The sequence below is a fragment of the Capricornis sumatraensis genome, chromosome 5 (assembly GCF_032405125.1).
Source record: "Capricornis sumatraensis isolate serow.1 chromosome 5, serow.2, whole genome shotgun sequence".
Classification (NCBI taxonomy): Eukaryota; Metazoa; Chordata; class Mammalia; order Artiodactyla; family Bovidae; genus Capricornis; species Capricornis sumatraensis.
In genome coordinates this window covers 83,546,493-83,571,933 of record NC_091073.1, presented here as the reverse complement: position 1 = coordinate 83,571,933, position 25,441 = coordinate 83,546,493, and the positions used below count along the sequence as shown (strand labels likewise).

General features: G+C 42.2%; 1 non-coding gene across 1 annotated transcript; it reads left to right on the top strand.

Moving 5' to 3' along the window:
- Nucleotides 1-19,114: 19,114 nt before the first annotated feature.
- TRNAG-CCC (transfer RNA glycine (anticodon CCC)) lies at nt 19,115-19,187 on the top strand. Its single transcript has one exon. It is a non-coding gene; the product is annotated as a tRNA-Gly (tRNA).
- The last annotated feature ends 6,254 nt before the right edge of the window (nt 19,188-25,441 follow it).

Here is a 25,441-nt window from a genome sequence, read left to right as displayed (position 1 = left end):
AGCCTAATGCTGAAACTAGGATCTTTAACATCTGTCTGTATGTCTTTCAGACGTTTGTAGGTGCCAGTTAAGAATTCTCACCACTTTGAAAAATGGTGGGAATGGAAATACTATATGGGCTGCATTTGAGAACCAGACTGCAAAGACAGTAAGTGTTTTTCTATCCAACCATGCTCCCCTCAACTGACCTGCCTCCCCACCCACCCCTGCCCAGCACATACACACACACACACTCCAAGTGGAAGCAAATGGAAAAGGCAGACCTACCTCCCAACTAGGAAGCTCTGACTTGGGCAATCTCATGTGAGTTTGAGGAGGGGGGAAACTTGGCCCCTGGAAGGAGGTAAAAGAGATAGAGCAAGAATCAGAGTTTTAGATCCCAAGGTCACCCAGCTCATCTTTGTCTCTCCCTCCCCTTTCCTCCTCTGTCACCTAGCTTCCTAAAGTGCTGTCTTCTGGATTCTCCCCTAGGGCCATGACAGCCAACTCCTAGACTGAACAGATTTGATGGCCTAAGGGCAACTTTGAGCCCTTTGGGTTTCCTGCTGCCTCCTCGCATTTTCTGGACATCATGTTTCTGCATGCCTTGCACCTACCAGTGTGTGTGTAGGGGCAGGGAAGTACTGAGGGTCCAGGCAGACCCACCAGCCACACTCATGTCCAGGGAGAGCCCCAGGAAAGGAAACCCTCCCTGAGTTGGCCCAGAGTGGACAGCCCAAGCTTCCCCACACTGACTGGCCACTTGCCAAGAGGGAGAATGTTGTAAAGTGCATCACATAGGTGCCCTCTGGAGGGTCTCTCACTCAGCACCCGCATAACTTATTCTTGCATCTTCCTGGAACATTGGGATTATAAATGTAACCCAGATGTGGGCTGCTTCCCTCTTCACCTTGGAGATGTTGCTATAATTGGCTTGGACCTCAGCCAATACCACAAGTTGGGAAGACCTAAAGCCCTCCCTTTGGATCTCAACAAGTTCAGAGACCCCCTGTGGATGCTGCGTGACACCACCCCTTACTCCATCCTCAAAGCCCTGCCTGATCCACAGGAAACCCACCCACAGCAGGCAAGGGGTGACCTTGTAGATTTCACTGATGGTTTGGGTAGCTCAGGGGTGAGTTTTTCTCCCTCCCTCTCTTTCAAAAATAAAACAAGTTTTTCTCTGCCTCAAACAAAGCAGTGTAGTGACCAGCATCTGTTTCTTGAAGTCTGTTTCTTCCTTTCCTAGGAGGAGATTCATGTGACACCCTGATTTCACTTGCCTTTTCTATTTCTTTGCCCAGGATCTGCTCTGCTACCTTTGTCTTCTGCTCCGAACTACCTGGAAGCAAAGCTCAGGACTTTTTTTTTTTTTTTTCCAGCTGCACCAAGCCATATGTGGACCCTTAGTTCCTCAACCAGGAACTGAACCCACACCCTCTGCACTAGAAGCTCAGACTCTTAACCACTGGACCACCAGGGAAGTCCTGCCCAGCACTTTTTGAGTTTCCGTAGAGTTAAGGTAACAAGCAGTGGCTCATGGGACACGTTGTCTATCGACATCTATTATTAACTGGGCATACGTACATTTTGTCCTGGACTCTTCATTCTGCCACAGCCCCTACACCTCCCCCATTGCCTTATAAACTTGCAGCTACACATGTTTGCATCATCTGTCTCATTCCTGAAAACATTTTGAATTTGCTGCTTTCTGCCCTTAAATAATTCACTGACACAAATTGTGGGTTTTACTGAATCTTTTTTATAAACAGGCTGCAAAGGAGGGGATGCAACATCAAACATATCATAGAAAATACCTCCAACATCTTCCTCTAAACTTTCTGTCTTTCGTTTGTCTCTGACTGTACTCCTGCTACACTATTTTATCTTCTCCTGTTCAGTGCCCAGCCCACAGATTTTCCTTTTCTTAGAACAATCCACTTCTGCACTTCTAAATGGGGTGTCCTGAGAGATTCCAGGATCCACCTCTCTTAGAAAGTGGCTTTAAACATCCATACAGCTCAGGAGCTCATCTTACCATTATAGTCTTTCACCCTAATCTTTCACATACACACCCAGCAACTTATCAGTGTGTTTTCCTCCAAACAAGTATGAGAAATTTCTATGAGGAGGAGTTTTGGTGAATAATGGTTTCTGTATTTGCTCCATAAAAAACAGAAAATCAAGACCACACACCTGAGAATGTAATAAAGAATTGGGATATTTCAAGAAAAGATGAGAAGTAGTGGTCATATGTTTGGGAAGTATTGTACTCATAGAAAGAGGGACTTCCCCCACCTCAATAACTGTGGAGTTCAGAGGAGGAGCTCTGAGATCCAAGGAAGAGGTTAACATGAGTTGATGATGGCGACTTCCCCAGTAGTCCAGTGGCTGAGACTCTGCGCTTGCAATGCAGGAGGCCTGGGTTCCATCCCTGGTCAGGGAACTAGATTCTGCATGCCACAGCTAAAGATCCCACATGCAGCAACAAAGACCCGACACAACATAAATAAATTAATCAAATAAATATTTCTAAAAAACTATGAGTGGTGATGAGGAGAACAATGGGATCTGACTCCCAAAACAGAAGCAAGGCCAGCCAGGAGCAGAAAGAGCTGTTGTGATGGTGTAGTTGTTAAGACGTGTCCTACTCTTGCGACTCCATGGACTGTAGCCCACCAGGCTTCTCTGTCCTTGGAATTTTCCAGTCAAGAACACTAGAGTGGTTTGCCATTTCCTTCTCCAGGGGATCTTCCCGATCCAGAGATCAAACCCGTACACTGCAGGCAGATTCTTTACCAACTGAGCTAGCAGAACTGTTAGAGCAGAGCTTATGGTGGCCATGGGAGAATGTTCATGAACCAGAAAGAGTGTGGGGCCTCAGAGAGCCTAGCAGGGGATGTGAAGAATATAGAAGCTCTCTGTCCCGTTAGCCCAGAAGCTGAGAGCTCAGAGCCAGAGATTACTTTTATGCCTTTGTTATTGTAACTCCACTTTCATTGGCTCTTCCAGGGTCCATTGTGGCTGAGGAGGAAAGCACAGTTCTATACAGAAGGTAGAAGGTAGGACTGTCTCTCTCTCTGCCTATGCGTAACCGGAAACGTATTGTTTGACTTTCTATAACTAAAACTAACAGTCTCACTTCTTTGGGGCTTTCCTATTAGTCGGAACCATACAAGACAGAGCAGACCTGGATGTAATTCCACCATCACTAGCTTTGTAGCTTTGCCAAGTCAACTCACTCAGTTTGCCCATCTGTAAATTGAAAACAATGATATTCATCTCCCAGAGTTTTTGTGAGAAGGAAATGAGATTGTGGATTATAAAGGGCTGGGCCTTTCGACTGGATTAAGAAATGCCTAGAAAAGCAAATTTCCTTTGTTCCTACTTTTTATGCCAGCTCCATGTTACTGTTCACAGCTTTTTCACACTCAGTAAGGAAGACACTAGGAGAAGGCAATGGCACCCCACTCTAGTACTCTTACCTGAAAAATCCCATGGACAGAGGAGCCTGGTAGGCTGCAGTCCATGGGGTCGCTAAGAGTCGGACACAACTGAGCGACTTCACTTTCACTTTTCACTTTCATGCATTGGAGAAGGAAATGGCAACCCACTCCAGTACTCTTGCCTGGAGAATCCCAGGGACGGGGGAACCTGTGGGCTGCCGACTATGGGGTCGCACAGAGTCGGACACGACTGAAGCGACTTAGCAGCAAGGAAGACACTTGTAAGGCAGAGGTTTAAGAGGTCCCTCTTTCTACGAATGCTCAAACCTCTGTTCTACCTAACCTATAAAAGTGTGACTTGTCTTAAACATTTCTTTTTACTAAAATATACAAAGTCACAAAAGTACTTTTAAGAGTAACAAAGGGCTCTTGGGAGAAAAATTTCTCCCCCCAAAAAACAATCCACCAGTTCCAAGTAACTTGCTAATCTGCCATTCCCACAACTGTTTATAAATCACTTACCACCATGTGATTCAAAACCAACAAAGATCCATAGCACCTGGCCCTTGCTACTCTAGGTTTTTCTTTATATAAACCCATCAACAGGCCTGGCCTGCAGGATGACTCTGCAGGCAAGCCTCCGTGAAAAGGTGAGGTTTCTTTGCTGGTTTGCACTGCTTACACCTGAGGGACTCTGACTGATTCTCTGTTCAGTCATTTACTCATTCAACAAACATGCACTGAGCATGTGCTATGTGACAGGCTGCCCAAGCCACTGGGCATATGGCGATGAGCCCGCAGTCACATTTCTTTGTCCTCATGGAGGGGACCATGAAGGACAAGAGCAGGGTGGTATGGGACAGATATCAGGGTGGGGAACCTGCCGTAAAGGGAGGAGTCATGGGGGGCCTCTTTGAGGAGTGACGGGGCTGAGATCCAAGGATGCAGAGGAGTGCTGAGTCTGGCAGCATGGTCCAGGCAGAGGAAGGCCAAGGAAGGAGCATGGCTGAAGGCTGGAGGGTAGGCAAAACTTGCCAGGTTCCAGGACAGAAGGTTAGTGTTGGTTTTGCTTATATTCCACTTGATCCAGGAAATTAATCCTTCAACCTTAGGTGATGTCAAGAAAGTTTTCAAGATACTGGTTTAAAGGCATGTTATTATAATGAAGTATGCTTTTATGCTTAGCTCATAATTTTACTCCTACATGAATTAAGAACCACACACTCCATTTATTTTTCTTTCCTTAGAGTTTCACATCACATTTGAAAGCATTGATTCTACATATTTCTTTGGTTCCCAAGATACCATGGAGAGAAACATATGCTCTCCTTACTTACCATTTGATATACCGAATAAAAAATATTCATTCTGCCCACTTCTTAAGCTCCACCAGTATTAGATATGTTTTAGAACAGAAATATACAAGGTTACATGTGGTATCTATCTGTGGAGCACATTTCAAAGAGAGGCACGCCAACAAGCACATTTGTATGAAGGCTGTAAAATAAAATCAAGTTTGAGCCTGAAATACCAATGCACCACAGTCTTAGTTGCTTGTTAACTTGAATTAACAGTGCTTGCACTTCTGCGGTCAGATTTCATCTACACACACAGATGAAGTGGAGAATTGAGTAAATTATCTTTATATGGGTCAGGCAATAAGGCAAAAAGTGGTTAGTTAGTCTGGATTATCCAGATTCTGGTCTTATCAGAAGGTTGCATCAGAAAGCCGGAATAAAACACCTTTCTTTTTACAGTTATTAAATAATCACAATGTTGATTGGAAAGATGCTGGGGAGATAGGCATCATGGTTAGTCTCCCAAAGAAGGAGCCAGGCCATGAAGAATTCATTCAAGCTGGCCCAAATAAGAGAGACCTGGGAAGTTATTAAATTCCTATATTTTTCTCAAGGGCTTCCCTGGTGGCTCAGTAGTAAAGAATCCGCCTGCTAATGTAGGAGATGTGGGTTAGATCCCTGAGTCAGAAAGATCCCTTGGGGAAGGAAATGGTAACCCACTCCAGTATTCTTGCCTAGAAAATCCCATGGACCTAGGAGCCTGGCGGGCTTACAGTTCATGGGGTCACAAAAGAGTCAGACATGACTTAGCGACTGAACAACAAGTCTCGCAAACCCAAATCGATCAGCTTGGACAAGACACCTTTCACAATAAAGATTCTGTTAAGGACAGGTTTCAAGGTTTTGAGAAACTAACCCTTTATTTTGTATTGTCAATTATACCATGCTGTGCAGGAATGGGCACAGACACCAATGTTTCCCAAGGAAAATGATTCATGTCCTGGAATCATAACCCTTAGCTCCAGCGTGCTTTCCAAGAGCTTTCACAAAGGGTCTACTGGCTTATCATAGACTGGGCTTTCCCATTCTTATCTCATCGCCACAAGATTCCAGTTATAGAAGTAATAGCAGGAAAGAATTTAGTCCACCTACTTGCCATCAAGTCAATGTATTTGCTATCAAGTCAATATGGAAGCTGTCTTACACTTAAACTTGTTTGGTATTGGTGGCAAAGCTTAGGCTCAAAGAATCAAAGTCAATGTTAGTTCTGTCTTTTCTTGGCCAGGTGTTTTTGGGCAAACTACTCAACTCTGATCTGCAGCTTCCTAGAGGTTAAATGGAATCCTTAGACTTTATTTAGGAAACTCAATAACATAATATTTATTTGCTGTCTGACACAGAGGCACTCAACTTGATTTCTTTCCCTGACTTTCTAAAAAGACACTTAGAGTAATTCCAGCGTATGAACTCAATAAACATGTCTTAAATAAGTAAAACAGATAGATGAAAGATAGACAGATAGATGATAGGTGGACAGATAGAAGATATGTGACAGACAGTTGATAGGTATAGTTAGATAGTTGATAAGTATATAGAACGCCATGAGAAGAGATAGATTATAAGACAGTCCAATGGCTTAAATCAAAAAGGGTAAGACATCCGGAAGTGCAATCTCCAGGAAGAAATAAAGCAGATGACCTTCAGAGCATCTCTTATCTCTAAGTTTGTTTGTGCTTTGGCCAGAGTGTCTTGCTGAGAACAGGGTTTCTCCAATCACAGGGTAGAACACGTGACCTCAGATGGGAAGAGAAGAAAGATTACCACTTGTGGCTTCAGATCCTGGAGAGGGGATGACTGTCTATCTCAGATGCATTTGAAAAATCCCATGGGATGAACCCAATAAACCTAGATGTAGGAATTAGGACTTGGTGATTGATTTGCTTTGTAGCGAGTGAGGAGAATGTAGCCTGATTGCCACTTCCTCATAACGATAATGAGATGATGGCACTAACTTCATGTAAGGTACATGATTGAAGGGCTTGTGATGGTAGAGATAAGGGGAGCTGTGGGAGGCAATGATAAAGTGTGAATATGTTCAGTTCAGTCACTTAGTCTTGTCCGACTCTTTGCAACCCCATGAACAGCAGCACGCCAGGCCTCCCTATTCATCACCAACTCCAGGAGCCTACCCAAATTCATGTCCATCGAGTCGGTGATGCAATCCAACCATCTCATCCTCTGTCATCACCTTTTCCTCCTGCCTTCAATCTTTCCCAACATCAGGGCCTTTTCAAATGAGTCAGCTCTTCGCATCAGGTGGCCAAAATATTGGAGCTTCAGCTTCAACATGTCCTTCCAATGAACACCCAGGACTGATCTCATTTAGGATTGCCTGGTTGGATCTCCTTGCAATCCGAGGGACTCTCAAGAGTCTTTGCCAACACAAGTCAAAAGCATCAATTCTTCTGCGCTCAGTTTTCTTTATAGTCCAACTCTCATATCCATACATGACTACTGGAAAAACCATAGCCTTGACTAGACAGACCTTTGTTGACAAAGTAATGTCTCTGCTTTTTAATATGCTGCCTACCTTGGTCATAGCTTTCCTTCCAAGGAGTAAGTGTCTTTCAATTTCATGGCTGCAGTCACCATCTGCAGTGATTTTGGAGCCCCCCCCAAATAGTCTGTCACTGTTTCCATTGTTTCCCCATCTATTTGCCATGAAGTAATGGGACCGGATGCCATGATCTTCATTTTCTGAATGTTGATCTTTAAGCCAACTTTTTCACACTCCTCTACTGTGATATTTCAAGTTTGAAGTGTGTGTGGTAATAAGAGTGAAATAGAGGATACTAGATTTATAAACATGGAGTTGGGGTGAGGAGAGTGGACAAATTTGAGCCATATCTTCCCTCCCTCCCTTTTAAAAATACAGTAGTACCTTTTTTGAGGTCACTGTAGTCTTGACCAGGTTTATTGCTTAGAATTTGGTCTATCCCAGGCATATAATTGTAAAAACAAAAAAGTTGGATTTGAAATATTAACAGAAAGACTCATTTGGGAATTTGGGATATTGATTTCTTCGGCCAATGACTTATATGCTATTATTTTCTTTAATATAGTCTAAGTACAGTCTAGTATAATCTAAAATTATTTGCATCATACATTTTGACTGATTTGGTTAAGTTGGTTTTACAGAGGGCAGGCTTAATGTCTGATTTTTTTTATTTTTTCAAATTTAGGGGTTAGTGCAGTGGCTAATGTTGTTTTGTTTTGCAGGGATCATTGACAAAGAATTTAGAGGTGGTTGGTAGAAGGGAGAGAATGAACATTCTAACCTGCATACTCCTGTTGGGACAAGACAGTGGAGTAGAAGGACCTTGGGCTCATCTCCTCATAAACTGCATTCTGCAACCACTGAATTGAAGTTTGATGTCCTTCCTCTATCCCCCCAGCTGCACGGGGCTGGTGGCAGTTCTAGCTTGCAAACAAAGTCCCCCAGGACTGATGTGTACTACTTGGTGCGAGTTTCCAGACTACTTCTTGATTAAGAACGTCTAACCGTGATCTTGCATAATCATCACCTAATGTATTGGGAGGCTACACGTCTCATCCAACTACAGACATCCTTAGATCTCAGCAGGGGAACGAAGCAAATGACATTACAGAAAGAAAGAATGCAGAATATTCCATTTCTTTTCAGCTTGTTGCCAGATTTCTGCATCTTCATTGTTTCCACTGAAATTTGTTGCAGTGACCTGACACTTAATTTTATGATTGGTTGTTATGAAACTCAAGTATTAGAATGGGGTTAAAAATTGTTGACATTGCATTGGGCAAAGGCTACAGAACACTTCTACCGTGCAGCTCAACTGTTTCCCCAGGGAAAACAGGTATAACATGTTCCAATCTGGAGCCCCAGCTCTGGGCAGACTTCCTATAGAAGTTTCTCTTGACAGACTGGTCTGTAATTATGACCACTCTGGCTAAAGGAAAGGAACAACACAGCGGCAATACAGATCTAAATGAGAACTTGCCATCGATAGGATTACAGTTGTACTTCTGAACCTTCCTAACTGACCATCAGTCAGAATAGACCCAGAGCTCTGAAATATTCATCTGAGAGACACAATGTGTTTTTGTTTCAATATCTAGATCCACATATAGGTCAATAGATGGAACACTCTGGAAAAATGACTCAACATTCTTGTCATCAATTACTAGAAGTATATTATTTAACTAAAAAAATAAGTGCCCATTTAAAACTTCTGCCAGTGTACATATTAGTCTTTTCCAAAAGACCCTCAAATCTCAAACTGGTAATAAACTATAGAACGATAAAAGCTTCTACAGTTTTTCTCTCAATGCATCCCTGGAAATCTTGAGAATCAAATCATCATAAAGTTGCTCATATTTTCCTAGAGGGACAATGCCGTAATTGGGAGCTGAGATACTGACTAAGGATTTGGAGTCAAATAAATCATAAATATGGCCACTGATCTACCATAAATGCAAAGTCATAACTGCTATAAACCTCAGTGATCAGTTAACATTTTAAAATTATGTTCTAAGTCACAGAGGCCCATCATTTTATGACTGTAGGAGACCTTCGGGATTATCTTGTCCAGCCCACAATTTGGAGATAAGGAAATTTAAATCAAAGATGATTAAGTGATTTGATTAATGTAGTTAGGAGAAGAGCCAGAATCACAACTCCATCTTTCCCCTCTGCTATGTTCATCCCCAGCGACACTCTGCAAAATCAAACATGCAGATATCGATGAGAAAAGGGGAAGCATATGAGGATGGAAACACAGAGGAGATGGAAAAGCTATTTTATCATCCATGTCACCTAATATTAGTATTTTTATTATCATAAAATATTAATTTGACATCTGTTTCATAATTCTGTTACCCTTCTGCATTAAGAAGAATATTTTTAAGGGACCAAGTGATTCCTTTTTCTGCTTCTTAATCAACTTTCCTAAATAACTACAGACTTTCAAAATCATGCCCTGAGAACAGGGGCTGGCAAACCTTTTTTTGTAAAAGATCAGATAGTAAATATTTTAGACTTCTCAGGCCACACAGTCTGCATAACTTTTCTACTCTGCAGCCAGAGACAACAATAAAAGAATGGGTGGGACTGTGTTCCAGTAAATCTATTTATGGATGCTGACATTTGAGTCTCATATAGTTTTTATTATTTTCATGTGTCACAAAGTGCTATTCTTCTTTTGATTTTTTCCCAACCATTTAAAAAGATAAAGCCCTTCTTAGCTTGCAGTTGTACCAAAACAGGTAGAGAGCCAAATTTGGCTGTGTTTGCTAACTTGTCTTATTGGGGGAAAAGGGGTTGAGGGTTCAAGTTAAAAAGACGTTCTTTCAATTTGGTGCAGCCATTGTGGAAAATGGTATGGAGTTCTCCAAACAACAACTAGAACTACCAAATGACCCAGCAGTTCCACTCCTGGGTATATATCCCCCTCTCAAAAGAAGAAAACTCTAATTCAAAAAGATATATACACCCCAGTGTTCACTGTACCATGTTTACCATTGCCAAGATGAGGAAGAAACTGGTGTCCACCAACAGATGAATGGGTAAAGAAGATGTGGTGTATACACACACACACACACACACACACACACACACACACACACACTCACACGCACATGCACACAATGGAATATTACTCAGCCACAAAAAAGAGTGAAAATTTTGCCATTTGCAGCAGTCCGCAGATGGTCTTGGAAGGTATTATGCTAAGTGAAAAAAGTCAGACACAGAAAGACAAGTAGCTTATGATCTAACTTATATGTGGAATCTAAAAAATACAAGAAACTAGTGTATACAACAAGAAAGAATACTCACAGATATAGAGAACATACAGTGGTTCCCGGTGGGAAGAGGGAAGGAGGGAAGGGCAATATAAGGACGGGAAAGTGGGAGTTACACATTATTGGCTCAAGGATGTATTGTACAAAATAGGGAACGGAGCCAAAATTCTGTACTAACTGAAAATGGAAAGTGACCTTTAAAAATTATATTACATTTTTAATGCAAAATAAATATAAACAATCAAATAGATAAAAGATGTTCTTTTAAAATGTACTTGGGATTGTTACTTAACTTTTCTGTGTCTTTGTCTGGAAATGCAGGGATCCCCACCTATTTCATAGGGTGGCTTTGAGGCCTGAGTGAGATAACAGTTGCTGAATAAATGTTAAAGCCCTTTCTTGCTTTTTGCTCTTTTAACTCTTATACAAGTACACACACATGCACACACACACACATACTTTTTTTTTTAGTGAGTTTCCTTCCTTCCATTTATTTCCTTTTTTTTCTCAGTTACCCCACTGAAGTATGTAAGGATCATACATGACCCATTTGTGAAAATCAGTGTTCTGGTTGGAAAGCCAGTCTTCTCTGTCCTGCCGACCACTTGTTTTACCATTGCTATTTTCACTCCTGAAAATAAAAACAAAACAGTCCCAACAAACTGCAAACAAAAACCCTGACATATTCAGGAGTCCAGAGTCCAAGTGTAGGAAACAACAGATATTTGAACTTGGGTGACTTGTGAACAGGAAAGTTGTGGCGAACATATACTACATTAAGGCAGCAGGACTCCAATTTGCTGAACACATCTGAGTCCAGAACTTTCTGCAGCTGTCATCTGGGAGTCATCACCATGCTGAGAGATTTGGTCCAGCCCTTGCTACCCTTTTTAAAGCCTTGACTCATAGCCCAGTTTAACTGACCTCCACGCAGCTGGACCAATGACACTCGTAACAGATGCCCCATCTGTTGCGTGGGCATCAAAAAACTTCCACTGAGGTATAGCCCAGCCTGTGCCCAACACCAAAGTTCTCAAGGTTTCTTCTGACCCATGGACAATTCTGGAGGAGACAGAACATCACAAAAGGGCAGCTGGATGAGTTTTCATGGAAAAAATGATGGATACTATTTTCCTCAACATGAAGGCTAAATGGGAAGTTGGGACTGAGAGAATGAGGAAGAAAATATGGATACTTAGCTTTGTCATCAGAGTTCTAAATATCTGTTAGAAAAGTCACCTATCTTCTTCCTGTCTTCTGGAGTCATAGCTATGAAACAGCACAAAATGGGATTCTTCCATTGGGCGTTCATTCATTAACTGGCTTTTGGGTACTAGATCTCGTGGTAGGCACTGGGAATTCACAAGCTAATGCAACAGTTGCTACTCCGAAGGACCTTGCTCTTATGAGGCGGGGTAGGCAATAGACAAGACAATGAATATTACCATGGACCTTGCTAAGTATTATGATGGGGGTGATTCTGTGGGCTCCATGAGCTCCTAAAAGAGTGGTAACCTAGGCTAGGGTGGACAGGGAAGGCTAGCCAGAGAAAATGACATGTCAGCTGAGGTCATACGTAAGGTTGAGTACGACTCACCCAGGCAAAGACTTTCCTGGCGGCTCAAACAGTAAAGCGTCTGCCTATAATGCAGGAGACCCGGGTTTGATCCCTGGGTAGGGAAGATCCTCTGGAGAAGGAAAAGGCAACCCATTCCAGTACTCTTGCCTGGTATATCCCATGGATGGAGGAGCCTGGCGAGCTATAATCCATGGGGTCCCAAAGAGTTGGACTCTGCTGAACGACTTCACTTTCACTCCCACTTTCAGCCAGGCAAAGGCAGGATAAGGCGGGGCAGAGAGGAGAACGTGGAAGAGAGCAAGAAACACAGCTGGCATTTCTGGGATGTTGACTATTAATATATGCTTTGCATCCCTCTGAGCTGTTTATCTGTATTACCTCAATTATATGGCAATTGCTAGTATGATGCCCTTTTCATGATAAAACAGAGAGGTAAGGTTGCCGATTTAGTGCCACACAGCAATTAAGTGGCAAAGCTGGGATTTACATCAGGCATACTGGTTCCAGAGCCTTAGCTCTTAACCACTACACAGAGAAGAAGGCAAGAGAGCATATGAGGACTTCAGAACTAACTTCAACTTCTCTAGTATGGTTGACTAGGGCCTTAACTAGGAAGTCAGTGCATCACAAAGTGAACACCCTTCACGTAGAACATAGTGCAGACAGAGGGTCTTCAGTCTTCTCATTGTATACACACAAGAAGTGACCATTAGCTCGATAAAATTTGGGGGTATGTATATGATGCTTGATGAAAATTACTTATGTTTTGTTTATATTATGTAATTATGACTGGAAAAATGAAAAGTATTAAGAAGATATTTGCAGAGAATCTATATAAAAAGTTCTAAAATCTTTTCAACATTTTTTTGGGGGGTGAAAAACTTGATGTTGCTTCCACCAAGATAACTTTTTAATAACTGATTTTGTGTTGCAGATGTCTGCAAGGCCCTCTACTCAGGAACTTTTCATGTGCACTTCTTTGGAGTCCTGATAGTGACCATCAACAGAAAATTTGTTCACATCAACAGGTCATAAGACATTTTTAGATCTTTTATTTTACAACCATTCAAAAAGGTATGAAAGTTGAAATTGCATTAAGATATCTAAGAGGGCTCCTTTTTGTTTCACAGACAAAGGTGAAAGTGAGAATGGATTTCCAAAGCAGGTGAGCCCTTGGTAATAAAGCATTTTAGAACACTGACAAAACTTGAGTTAGCACAAGGCACATGGGGTGTCACGGGGCCACCTTGTAGCCATCTGAGGTGCCTGAAAGGATGGTGATGGCAGCCACCACTGGACAAATGTATTCACTTAGATGCAGATAGAGCTTCCTGCCTGACCTCCTCTGCAGCCCTGCCACTCAACCCTCAGCATCTTGGGCTGCTGGCCATCCCCTGGTGTACCTGGCAGCTCCTGGAGCACCTTGTCTGCAATGCAGAGTGATGCCCTCTGCAGCTGCTACTGAGATGAACATCAAGGATCAGGGTGTCAGCATGTGGTCCAGCCCAAGTTAGACCTCCTCACTCCCACTATGGGACAGGAGTATGACATCAGACTGGCTCTGCCACACTCTCAAGAGCCCTGGACAAAGCTACTCACAGCCTGAGGGCACCAGTCTGGCTGCCTCATGGCCAAATGAACTGATGTCTGGTGGCACCTCTGTAGTTCATGTGTAGCTCATCAACTGGGAAATTCTAAATTAAATAGTGCTTAAGTATGAAGGCTCTGGAGCCAGATAGCCTGGACTGGAATCCCAGTTTCTCTTCTACCCAGCTCTGTGTCTTTGGGGCCAGTTAATCAACGTTTCTTTTTCCCTGCTTTCTCATCTGTAAGCTCATAGTCTGTGTATGGGGCTTCCCAGGTGGTTCAGCAGTAAAGAATCTACCTGCCAATGCAGGAGCCTCAGGAGATGTGGGTTTGATCCTTGGGTTGGAAAATCCCATGGAAGAGGGCATGGCAACCTACTCTAGTATTCTTGCCGGATAATCCTATGGACAGAGGAGTTGGTAAGGATGTGGGGAGGATCCTAGGGTAAGGAAATCACATCTCCAAGGCTTTCAGGCAGGAAGGAATTTAGAGTATGGAATAAAGAGACCCATGGGCTGAGCATATGAGCATGCATCGGTAAGAGTGGCCTACAGTAGGGCTAGAGAAACAAGCAGTGGTCAGATCTTGCAAGGCCCTGTTGGCCACCTGGAGGAATTCCATTTTTTAAAAAATATTTTAACATTTAATTCTAATTTTTAAATTTTATCTATTTATTTTTGATTCACTTTTTAAAGACCTAATTTTATTTATTTATATCAAAACTTTTTGTCTGCATGGCATGTGGATCTTAGTTCCCGGACTAAAGATGGAACCCATACTCCCTGCAGTGGAAGGTCAGAGTCTTAACCACTGGGCCAACAGAAAGTCTGAATTTCATTTTTAACCCAAAGTATGAACGGTTTGAGTATAGTAGAAATATGACCCAAAGTGTGATGTGCATAGATGAATTGAAACACAATGGAAACTGAAAGCCCAGTGGGTATTATCTGTAGTCACCCCAGGAGAGGGATGATGAAGGTTTAAACTTGGTGGTGTTAGCGGAGACAAGGGAAGAAGGTAGATTAATTGTTAAAGTAGTATTGACAGGCCGTGATTAAAAATTGGATGTGGAGGTAAGGTGGAAAAGAAGGAGGAGAATTATGGTTCTCAGTTGTCTTTCTTGGCCAAGTAGGTACCATTGTACTGGGATTTGAAAAGAAATATAAAGAAAATTTTGAATGTGGATTCAGGTATTTAAGAGATGATTATGTGAATATGTCTGGACATATAGTGGACTGAAAAAATTATTTTAGAGAGAAGGGAGTCATTAATGTACAGGTGGGATTCAAAGTCATTGGAATGGATGCGATTGCCAGAATGTAGCTTTTATGGCAGTTCAAAGCCCTGATCTCCGATGCTTTGTGAGAGTGAATGCAGGTGAAGAAGGCACCAGCCCAGGAGTGATTCAAAAAACAGAAAGAAAATCCTATCTTATCAGTAGGTTAATGATGACACAGAAGGAAGGGAAAGAGAGTACTTCCAGAAGATGTACAGGCCTACTAAGTCGAAAGCTGATGCTCATCAAAGAAGTCAAGGAAGGTAAGCGTTTGAATGTACCATGGAATCAACAATAAAGTTTATTAATAACTTACACCAGAGCAATTTTTGTGAAATGGTTTAGAGAAGAGCCAGACTGGAGGGAATGGGAAGTGAGGAAGCCTAAAAAGATTCATTTGAACATATTTTCTTTCCTATGCACTGTCCTATATTTCTCCTTCTTTAATTGACAAAGACAAGAGAGCCTTCTTCAGTGATCAATGAAAAGAAATAGAGGAAAACAACAGAATGGGAAAGACTAGAGATCTCTTCAAGAAAATTAGAGATACCAAGGGAACATTTCATGCAAAGATGAAAGGAGCTCAATAAAGGACAGAAATGCGTTGGACCTAACAGAAGCAGAAGATATTAAGAAGAGGTGGCAAGAATACACAGAAGAACTGTACAAAAAAGATCTTCACGACCCAGATAATCATGATGATGTGATCACTAATCTAGAGCCAGACATCTTGGAATATGAAGTCAAGTGGGCCTTAGAAAGCATCACTAAGAACAAAGCTAGTGGAGGTGATGGAATTCCAGTTGAGCTGTTTCAAATCCTGGAAGATGATGCTGTGAAAATGCTGCACTCAATATGCCAGCACATTTGGAAAACTCAGCAGTGACCACAGGACTGCAAAAGGTCAGTTTTCATTCCAATCCCAAAGAAAGGCAATGACAAAGAATGCTCAAACTACCGCACAATTGCACTCATCTCACATGCTAGTCAAGTCATGCTCAAAATTCTCCAAGGCAGGCTTCAGCAATACGTGAACCGTGAACTTCCTGATGTTCAAGCTGGTTTTAGAAAAGGCAGAAGAACCAGAGATCAAATTGCCAACATCCACTGGATCATGGAAAAAGCAAGAGAGTTCCAGAAAAACATCTATTTCTGCTTTATTGACTATGCCAAAGCCTTTGCCTGTGTGGATCACAAAAAATGTGGAAAATTCTGAAAGAGATGGGAATACCAGACCACCTGACCTGCCTCTTGAGAAATCTGTATGCAGGTCAGGAAGCAACAGTTAGAACTGGATATGGAACAACAGACTGGTTCCAAAGAGGAAAAGGAGTACGTCAAGGCTGTATATTGTCACCCTACTTATTTAACTTATATGCAGAGTACATCATGAGAAACACTGGACTGGAAGAAACATAAGCTGGAATCAAGATTGCCAAGAGAAATATCAATAACCTCAGCTATGCAGATGACATCACCCTTGTGGCAGAAAGTGAAGAGGAGCTAAAAAGCCTCTTGATGAAAGTGAAAGAGGCAAGTGAAAAAGTTGACTTAAAGCTCAACATTCAGAAAACGAAGATCATAGCATCCAGTCCTATCACTTCATGGGAAATAGATGGGGAAACAGTGGAAGCAGTGTCAGACTTTATTTTTTTTGAGCTCCAAAATCACTGCAGATGGTGACTGCAGCCATGAAATTAAAAGACGCTTAAAAGACTCCTTGGAAGAAAAGTTATGACCAACCAGATAGTATATTCAAAAGCAGAGACATTACTTTGCCAACTAAGGTCCATCTAGTCAAGGTTATGGTTTTTCCAGTAGTCATGTATGGATGTGAGAGTTGGATTATGAAGAAAGCTGAGCGCCAAAGAATTGATGCTTTTGAACTGTGGTGTTGGAGAAGACTCTTGCGAGTCCCTTGGACTGCAAGGAGATCTAACCAGTCCATTCTGAAGGAGATCAACCCTGTGATTTCTTTGGAAGGAATGATGCTAAAGCTGAAACTCCAGTACTTTGGCCACCTTATGCAAAGAGTTGACTCATTGGAAAAGACTTTGATGCTGGGAGGGATTGGGGGCAGGAGGAGAAGGGGACGACAGAGGATGAGATGGCTGGATGGCATCACCGACTTAATGGACATGAGTTTGAGTGAACTCTGGGAGATGGTGATGGACAGGGAGGCCTGGCGTGCTGCGATTCATGGGTTCGCAAAGAGTCGTACATGACTGAGCGACTGAACTGAACTGAACTGAACTGAACTGAACTTATTGACGAAATGATGGACATGACACCCTGCTTCTGCTGATCCCACTTACTAACCACCCATTCTCTCCTCCATCCCCAGCCAAGCCCATGAAATGTATTGCCCATTTTCAGAAGGCATCACTGGCAGTTTTCATGCGAAGCGCCATCATTGCTGACTTCATTTGACAGTAGGAAAATAAAATCTCTTCTGTTTTTATTAGGCATTTCAGGTACCAGTTGTTGTTGTTGTTTAGTTGCTAAGTCATGTCCAACTCTTTGCAACACCATGGACTGTAGCCTACCAGGCTCCTAGATCCATGGGATTCTCCAGGCAAGAATACTGCAGTGGATTGCCATATCCTTCTCCAATGCAGAGGTAAAAGTCATAAGTGTTTACTCTTGATGAGCTAACAATGGGAGCTATAGATAGATAAATATAGATAAATAATTATGATTAAGTTCGACAATTGCAATGGGTGGAATACTGAGTATTTTGTTATCTAATCTAAGAACGGTGGTTCTCTCTTTTTTCCTATCTTAACCCATGACAGATAACTTTCCCTGCCTGGCAAGTTTCATGAACTGAGAATTTAACCCGCTCCTTTCCCCTCTAGTTAAGAAAGCATAGCACATTGGGATACAAACAAGAGAAGGTGACATTAATAGAATTAGGATATTTTTGAATGCATTCTTATTAATTATAAAGGAAAACATTTACACACTACAGAATTTTATCATTAATAACAGATTCCTTGTGCTATACCACAAACAGGTATCAGGAAAAAGAGATACAGGTTCAGTAGTTGGGTATCAGAGGTAGGGAAGGGTGGGGGAAAAGTGAATGCAGGAGGCATAGATGAGGCATCTGCTCACGAAGTGTCTTCTGCACCAAGAAGTTTTAGTTTTATTCAACAGAGTGAAGGGGAAGCCACAGAAAAACGAAGTCCAGAGTAATGGTTGAACAGGATTGGCCAAAACCATAGGGGCAGATTGAAAATGAAAGGGAAAGTCACTCAGTTGTGTCTGACTCTTTGTGACCCCATGGTCTATACAGTCCATGGAATTCTCCACACCAGAATACTGGAGTGGGTAGCCTTTCTCTTCTCCAGGGGATCTTCTCAACCCAGGGGTTGAACCCAGGTCTCCTGCATTGCAGGCCGATTCTTTACCTGCTGAGCCACAAGGGAAGACCAAGAATACTGGAGTGGGTAGCCTATCCCTTCTCCAGGGAATCTTCCTGACCCAGGAATCAAACCGGGTTCTCCTGCATTGTAGGCAGATTATTTACCAACTGAGATATCAAGGAAGCCCCGTGGATTGAAAGGATGAACCAAACGTGTGGAGATGGGTTAAAAGAATATTGTAGTGATCCAAGCAGAAGATGAGGGTGGCCTGCACTAAGAGAGACAGTGGGGAAGAAGGGAAACAAGATACATATATGAAAACATTTGATGATTTTCATGTAGCCACATGATCCTGCTTCACCTTAGAAAGCACTTCTTCACTCTGACCCTTCTATTTTTAAGGTTCACATGTTCTTTCTCTTGCCCTTTGGTTCATAGAAAGACAAGTTCATTACAGAGAGAAATTCCATGTTGGCCATTTCTTTTCTGTCTTTATGCTCCCTTAAAAAATTCATCAGCTCCCTTGGCATCAACTTGTACCTTGGTGCTGAGGAACTGACTGCAAGTCCAAAGTCAACATGAATGTACAACAATTAGAATGTGATGTCTTTTGTCTTGGTATTTATACTAGCCAACTCTCTAAGTTTTTGTTTCCCTCATGGATACTAATTGTCCTGATCACTCCAATTTCCAACTTTCCTTTAGTATAAAATTATGCCCTTCTAAAATTCTCTTTAGGGGCTTCCCTGGTGGTCCAGTGGCTAAGACTCTGCACTCCCAATGCAGAGGTCCCTGGTTCAACCACTGGTCAGGGAACTAGATCCCACATGCTGTAACTTAGGATCCTGCATGCCACATCTAAGACCAAGCACAGCCAAATAAATAAACAAAAATAAAATTTCCTTTAAGTAGTCAGCAAGTTGTTTCTACCTTTTTCTACAAAATAACTCTTAAATCCATCTTTTCATCTCCTTTAGCCCTGCCTCGCTTACTACAGTGCTTGGCATAGCATAGGATGTTGGTCAAATTGGTTGATTTGTTGGTTGATTTGTTGGTTGATTAAAAGTCTACCTAAGTCTAATGCCCTATAAGTTTAAGCCTTGAACTCTTAAAATGGCAGTTACTTACTCACTCCCCTTGTTGGGAAACCTAGCAGCTTTCCACTGCCATGGAATAAGTTTCAAATCCCATAATCTGTCCCACCTATCTTGTGCAAAATGGGCTTCCCTTGTGGCTCAGGGGTAAAGAATCTGCCTGCCAATGCAAGGGATGTGGGTTTGATCCCTGAAGAAGGAAGATCCCCTGGAGAAGGAAATGGCAACCTACTTCAGTATTCTTGCCTGGGAAATCCCATGGACAGAGGAGCCTGGTGGACCACAGTCCATGGGGTTGCAAAAGAGTTAGACTTAACTTACAGACTAAATAACAACAATAATCTTATGCAAATTTTCTAGAGCCTAAAAATGGCTCCTCAAGTATGCTGGGGAGAATATGAGCATTCCTTTTTCTGTTCTGTTGGTCATTCTCTCCACACAATGCTTTGAAACATTGTGCAAATAATCTTTTACTGTTGGAAAAATTTACCTACTTGTCAATAATGCTTAGATATTATGATTCCCTTCCCATTTCCTTCAAATAAAATGCTTTCACATCCTAACCCCGTATTCACTTCTCCAACAAGATACCAACAGGACCATCATCTCCCACTTACAGATGCCAGGGGATATTCTGGATCCCTCCCTCTCCTTCACCACACTATCTATAGTACAATTCCTCTCTGGAGTCAACTCTCTACAAATCTATTGCCAACTCTAATGTAAGATATGTCATTTTCCACTTACTTTCCTTCTTTCCCTCAAATTTTATTGTGGTAAAATACACATAAGATGGTCAACATGAAATTGGCCATCTTAACCATTTTTGAGTGCACATTTCAGTGGTATTAAGACATTCATAGTTTCATTGAGTTAGACAAGGCTGACTATGAGCCATGGCTCAATGAAACTATGAGCCGTGCCATGTAGGGTCACCCAAGGTGGATGGGTCATGGTGGAGAGTTCTCACAAAATGTGGCCCACTGGAGAAGGGAATGGCAATCCACTTCAGTATTCCTGCCTTGAGAATCCCATGAACAGTATGAAAAGGCAAAAAGATAGGACACTGAAAGATGAACTCCCCAGGTAGGTAGGTGCCCAATATGCTACTGGAGATCAATGGAGAAATAACTGCAGAAAGAATGAAGGGATGGAGCCAAAGCAAAAACAACACACAGTTGTGGATGTGACTGATGATGGAAGCAAGTTCTGATCCTGTAAAGAGCCATATTGCATAGAAACCTAGAATGTTAGGTCCATGAATCAAGGCAAATTGGAAGTGGTCAAACAGGAGATGGCAAGAGTGAATGTCGACATTTTAGGAATCAGCAAACTAAAATGGACTGGAATGGGTGAATTTAACTCAGATGACCATTATATATACTACTGTGGGCAAGAATCCCTTAGAAGAAATGGAGTAGCCATTATAGTCAACAAAAGAGTCCAAAATGCAGTACTTGGATGCAGTCTTGAAAACAACAGGATGATCTCTGTTCATTTCCAAGGCAAACTATTCAATATCATGGTTATCCAAGTCTATGCCCTGACCAGTAATGCTGAAGAAGCTGAAGTTGAACAGTGCTATGAAAACTCACAAGACCTTCTAGAACTAACACCCAAAAAAGATGTCCTTTTCATTATAAGGGGCTGGAATGCAAAAGTAGGAAGTCAAGAAACACCTGGAAAGTGAAAGTGAAGTTGCTCAGTCATGTCCGACTCTTTGCAACCCCATTGACTGTGTAGCCTAATCAGGCGCCTCCGTCGATGGGATTTTCCAGGCAAGAATACTGGAGTGGGTTGCCATTTCCTTCTCCAGGAGATCTTCCCGACCCAGGGATTGAACCCAGGTCTCCTGCATCGTAGGCAGATGCTTTACCATCTGAGCCACCAGGGAAGTTCAAAAGAAACCAGCACGACCTTCGAGCCGGAATCAAACCAGCAACCTAAGAATGACCACACGTGTCGGATCTACAGTCCTCCACTCTACCCACTGAGCTATTGAAGGGTGGCCTGGACTAACAGGCAAATTTGGCCTTGGAGCACAGAATGAAGCAGGGCTAAGGCTAATAGAGTTTTGCCAAAAGAATGCACTGGTCATAAAAAACACCCTCTTCCAACAACACAGGAGAAGACTCTCTCTACACATGGACATCACCAGATGGTCAACACCGAAATCAGACTGATTATATTCTTTGCAGCCAAAGAAGGAGAAGATCTATACCGTCAGCAAAAACAAGACCAGGAGCTGACTGTGGCTCAGATCATGAACTCTTTATTGCCAAATTCAGACGTAAATTGAAGAAAGTAGGGAAAACCACTAGACCATTCAGGCATGACCTAAATCAAATCCCTAATGATAATACAATGGAAGTGAGAAATAGATTTAAGGGACTAGAACTTATAGACAGAGTGCCTGATGAACTATGGATAGAGATTCATGACATTGTACAGGAGACAGGAAGCAAGACCATCCAAAGAAAAAGAAATGCAAGAAAGCAAAATGGTGTCTGAGGAGGCCTTACAAATAGCTGTGAAAAGAAAAGAAGCCACAAACAAAGGAGAAAAGAAAAGATTACCCATTTGAATGCAGAGTTCCAAAGAATAACAAGGAGAGATAAGAAAGCCTTCTCCAGGAATCAGTACAAAGAAATAGAGGAAAACAATAGAATGGGAAAGACTAGAGATCTCTTCAAGAAAATTAGAGATACCAAGGCAATATTTCATACAAAGATGGGCTCAGTAAAGAACAGAAATGGTATGGACCTAACAGAAACGGAAGAAATTAAGAAGAGGTGGCAAGAATACACAGAAGAATGGTACAAATAAGATCTTCATGACCCAGATAATCACGATGGTGTGATCACTCACCTAGGGCCAGGGATCCTGGAATGTGAAGTCAAGTGGGCCTTAGGAAGCATCACTAAGAACAAAGCTAGTGAAGGTGATGTAATACCAATTGAACTGTTTCAAATCCTAAAAGATGATGCTGTGAAAGTGCTGCACTCAATATGCCAGCAAATTTGGAAAACTCAGCAGTGGCCACAGGACTGGAAAACGTCAGTTTTCATTCCAATCCCAAAGAAAGGCAATGCAAAAGAATGCTCAAACTCCTGCACAATTGCACTCATCTCACACACTAGTAAAGTAATGCTCAAAATTCTCCAAGCCAGGCTTCAGCAATACATGAACCATGAACTTCCAGATGTTTAAGCTGGTTTTAGAAAAGGCAGAGGAACCAGAGATCAAAATGCCAACATTTGCTGGATCATGGAAAAAGCAAGAGAGTTCCAGAAAAACATCTATTTCTGCTTTATTGACTATGCCAAAGTCTTTGATGGTATGGATCACAACAAGCTCTAGAAAATTCTGAAAGAGAAAGGAATACCAGACCACCTGACCTGTCTCTTGAGAAATCTGTATGCAGGTCAGGAAGCAACAGTTATAACTGGAACTGGACATGGAACAGCAGATTGGTTCCAAATAGGGAAAGGAGTACGTCAAGGCTGTATATTGTCACCCTGCTTATTTAACTTACATGCAGAGTACATTATGAGAAACGCTGGGCTGGAGGAAGCACAAGCTGGAATCAATGTTGCTGGGAGAAACATCAATAACCTCAGAAATGCAGGTGACACCACCCTATGGCAGAAAGTGAAGAGGAGCTAAAGAGCCTCTTGATGAAAGTGAAAGAGGAGAGTGAAAAAGTTGGCTTAAAGCTCAACATTCAGAAAATGAAGATCATGGCATCCAGTCCCATCACTTCATGGCAAATCGATGGAGAAGCAGTGAAAAAGTGACAGACTTTATATTTTTGGGCTCCAAAATGATTGCAGATGGTGACTGCAGCCATGAAATAAAAAGACGCTTACTCCTTGGAAGAAAAGTTATGACCAATCTAGGCAGCATATTAAAAAGCAGAGACATTACTTTGTCAACAAAGGTCTGTCTAGTCAAGGCTATGGTTTTTCCAGTGGTCATATATGGATATGAGGGTTGGACTATAAAGAAACTGAGCACAGAAGAATTGATGCTTTTGAACTGCAGTGTTGGAGGAGACTCTTGAGAGTCCCTTGGACTGCAAGGAGATCCAACCAGTCAATCCTAAGGGAAATCAGTCCTGAATATTCATTGGAAGGACTGATGTTGAAGCTGAAACTCCAATACTTTGGGCACCTGATGCGAAGAGCTGACTCATTTGAAAAGATCCTGATGCTGGGAAAGATTGAAGCCAGGAGGAGAAGGGGCCGACAGAGAATGAGATGGTTGGATGGCATCACCAACTCAATGGACATAAGTTGAATAAGCTCTGGGAGTTGGTGATGGACAGGGAGGCGTAGTGTGCTGCAGTCCATGGGGTCACAAAGAGTTGGACTTGACTGAGTGACTTAACTGAACTGAAGACATTCATACTACTGTGCAACCATCATTGCCATCCACCTCCAAAACTCTTTTCATCTTGCCAAACTGAAATTTGCATCCATTAAATGATTACTTCCCATGACACTCTACTCCCCACCCCTGGCAGCCACATTTTATTTACCACTATTCTGTTACTATGAATATACAATGGAATATTATTCAGGCTTCAAAAAGAAAAGGAAATCCTGCCACTTATGACCAGGTGGAAAAACTGGAGGGCATTGTGTTAAGTGAAATAAGACAGACAGAAAAATAAATATTGCATGGCTCATTTAAATTTTTCACTTGCCTTCTAACCTGGTTTCCTTAGCTCCAGATTTACCTTTTTCTCTAAGAGGAGAGTGAAAAAGTTGGCTTAAAGCTCAACATTCAGAAGACGAAGATCATGGCATCCAGTCCCATCACTTCATGGGAAATAGATGGGGAAACAGTGGCTGACTTTATTTTTCTGGGCTCCAAAATCACTGCAGATGGTGATTGCAGCCATGAAATTAAAAGACGCTTACTCCTTGGAAGAAAAGTTATAAGCAACCGAGATAGTATATTCAAAAACAGAGACATTACTTTGCCGACTAAGGTCCGTCTAGTCAAGGCTATGGTTTTTCCAGTAGTCATGTATGGATGTGAGAGTTGGACTGTGAAGAAGGCTGAGAGCCGAAGAATTGATGCTTTTGAACTGTGGTGTTGGAGAAGACTCTTGAGAGTCCCTTGGATTGCAAGGAGATCCAACCAGTCCATTCTGAAGGAGATCAACCCTGTGATTTCTTTAGAAGGAATGATGCTAAAGCTGAAACTCCAGTACTTTGGCCACCTCATGGGAAGAGTTGACTCATTGGAAAAGACTCTGATGCTGGGAGGGATTGGGGGCAGGAGGAGAAGGGGACGACAGAGGATGAGATGGCTGGATAGCATCACGGACTCAATGGACGCGAGTCTGAGTGAACTCTGGGAGTTGGTGATGGACAGGGAGGCCTGGCGTGCTGCGATTCATGGGGTCTCAAAGAGTTGGACACGACTGAGTGACTGAACTGAACTGAACTGAAATAATCCATTATCCATCTGTACCAGGGGTCACCAGATTATAGTTGGAAAGACAAATTCTGCCTACTGCTTGTTTTGCAAGAGTGTTTATTGGACCACATTTATTTATTTTTATCCATGGCAGTGTTTTCTGGATCAGGAAAATTCCCTGAAGAAGGGTTAGATTACCCACTCCAATATTCTTGGGTTTTCCTGGTGGCTCAGACAGAAAAGAATCTGCCTGCAGTACGGGAGACCTGGGTTTGATCCCTGGATTGGGAAGATCCCCTGGAGGAGGGCATGGCAACCCACCCCAGTATTCTTGCTTAGTTTAAAATATTTCAGTGATTTCTCACTGCTCTTAAAGTACAATCCAAAGAATTTACTCTGATGGAACCTACATCATGGATCTGTCTTGGTCTCATGCTACGTTCCATCCTTTACTGTACTCCATTTGCACTAAAGTTCTTTGTGTTTCTCACAACTTGCCAATATCTCTCTTGCATCCAAGATCTTTGTACAAGTGATTCTTTTCTC